This window comes from Gavialis gangeticus, unplaced genomic scaffold (assembly GCF_001723915.1).
Source record: "Gavialis gangeticus isolate Ggan-Ray unplaced genomic scaffold, GavGan_comp1, whole genome shotgun sequence".
Taxonomy (NCBI): Eukaryota; Metazoa; Chordata; order Crocodylia; family Gavialidae; genus Gavialis; species Gavialis gangeticus.
Window position 1 is genome coordinate 25,400,072 of NW_017729022.1, and position 2,466 is coordinate 25,402,537.

The 2,466-nt window shown below is 43.5% G+C and overlaps 1 long non-coding RNA gene across 1 annotated transcript in view; it reads left to right on the top strand.

The window, feature by feature from the left end:
• Positions 1–1,269: 1,269 nt before the first annotated feature.
• LOC109297008 overlaps positions 1,270–2,466 on the top strand; it is an 11,901-nt gene continuing 10,704 nt past the window's right edge. The window contains exon 1 of the long non-coding RNA XR_002097144.1: positions 1,270–1,447. This is a non-coding gene — a long non-coding RNA (uncharacterized LOC109297008). The remainder of the gene's footprint in view (positions 1,448–2,466) is intronic.

The window sequence follows — 2,466 nt, forward strand, 5'->3', positions numbered from 1 at the left end:
TCAGTCGGCTGTGCCCTAGCTGAATCATTCCACTTTCTAATGTGTGCCGCAACCAGGTCTCTTACTACCTAGTGTAACATGCTGCAGTAGTTGAAATGATCTGAGTCACTACAACTGTCAGCTCCCTTTTGGTATAAATGAGAGAGACATGGCTGGGGGGTGAATGACTCTTCCATCCTTTGAAAACTGGATCCTAGATTTGGTGATCTTCAAGGTAAGCTTTTTTATTTTTCTGAGTTTAAACTGCTTGAGGCAGGGTGTTACCAGTTGGTTGCTGTTAATAAATTATGGAACTAAGAGTTGTCTTTAATTTGTTATCCCTTACCTGTGATCTCCACATTATATTTTTAGTAGAGTAATATGTTTAATGCAAATTGTGTAATGTGCGTAAGGAAGAAAGTATAGGTACTAGACTTACACAAATAAATCCATAACAAGCAGCCAGAGCTACAACCTTGTGCCAAGAAAACTTCCTCAGCTTGGGGTTTTCCCTATCTTCTGGGTTTCTGCTGCTTGCCAAGCCAACTCCCCAGCTGTGCTGGCAGCACAGCAGCACCACCTGTTGCTGTTCTACAGCAGCTGCTACTTCTCTTATCTCTAGACAACAGCCTGCCTCTTCCCTGGTACAAGAGGGAAGCACAGTGCCTCTCTTCTGTGCTGCTGAGAATTTGTTCCCTCATCAAAACAAGCAGCTTGTGCCTGATACCTGGCCTACACCAGGAAGGTCTTTGTGCCATTTGTAGTCCATGTTTGAGAGAGGACCCAGGCTGGTATAGGGGAAGGGAAGAACCCAATAAGGGGTTTCCTAAAGCATGGCAGAGGAGTGGAAAAGAAAGGCAAAAAGGAAAAAAGAAACTGAAAGAACAAAATACATAGAATAAAAAATGGAAAAGCAGAGTACAACACAAAGGTATATAGAGTGAAGATAAATTTGAATTTATATTATCCTGGTCCATTTCAATCTGAGTATGAAAGCAGCTTTCAAGGTTTGAACTGTTATATTTAAGTGGTTTGTACATTGAAAAAGCACATGCAGAAACATTGAATTGTTGCTGATCTATTTTGCTTGCAAAAAAGGTTACCTACAAACAGGTTGGATATTGCTGCATATAATGGCTGGCTTCTTCATAGATGCCCAATGGAGCAGGCAAAAGTGATGATAAATTTCTGATTTCAGGAGATTTCATATTCCTGGAACTTTGTTCTTCCTGATACATGAGGAAAACAGCTGCTTTAACTTCATAACCTGAGGAAAGAATATAGCTTCCAACTTCATGCCTAAGCAAAACTTAAAGTGGTTATGTGATCAGCTTTGAAATCTTCTTGTTGGTCATTGTAGGTCAAGAGAAGACAGTAGATGCAAAAGATCTGTTTTCTTTACCACTCACCAGACTGAAAATAATGCCTGGGAGAAGCCTGAGGCTGGAGAGGATTCTTCGAAGAAAAGGTGAGGGACTTCTTTACATAAGCACTTTTGAAAGGTCATTTTACAGGGGTGAATCCTGTGCCCACCTCTGTGAAAGGCCCCTGCAGAATTAGCTTAGGACCAGCAGTGAGGAGCATGTTGAATTCTACTGGGGTGTTTGAATTAGGTCACAGCCCAGTGTGGAGGTGGGAGACACTTGGCAAAGCTGATATTAATGCTGGCTGAAGAACCTGACCTTGGATGTTGTAAACAAGGGTCTCAAAAATTATACCTCTAAGAAAGAATTTGAAATGAAAATTTGAGGCATTGTCATCAAAGAACTGCTGTTTGATTTATATGAGAAGAAAAATATATTCTGCGTTACTCAGCCTTGAGTTTTAGCTATGTGACAGTTTGAGGCCCTGTCAGAGGAGATTAGTTATTTCATATGGTAATCATAACCAGCATCCTAATAGATTAAAAATATCTCTCTTACTTCTAGAATGAGACTGGCTTTTTGATGTGAGTGTGACTTGCCCTGAAATAACTTGAGGCAGAACATTTTCATGGCATTTGCTTTTTTTCTTCAGGCATGGAGCATGTCGTCTGAGTGGCAAAATTTGCCCCTATCTTTTTGGTGCATCTTTCTTCCTCTCCCCACCCCACCTTTCAGAGTGAAGCACACCTGCCAACTCAAAGGTTGTTCCTTAAAATACACTGCTACAGATGAGTATGGATAAATCTTAAACAGGAATGTCCCCGACGGGCCTTCGTAGAACCCTACTAGTAGTGTAGCTCTCCGTTCGGGTGACCACCCTCTGCACCGAGCATTGGTGTTACTGCAGTTCAGTTGTCTTCCCCGCTGCACCAACCCCGCTTCTCGCCTGCCACGACTTTGCTGTTATCCCAGTGGGCGGGGCCAGTTCACCGGTCCCTCGGTGTCCCGGGTTGGCCTCGTTGGTTATACACGGGGCTCCAACCACCCCTACACCCCGGCCTCACGCCACCTGTGGTCTTCACCTCCCTGCACCGACTCAGCGAAGTGCCTACAGACTCCTCCC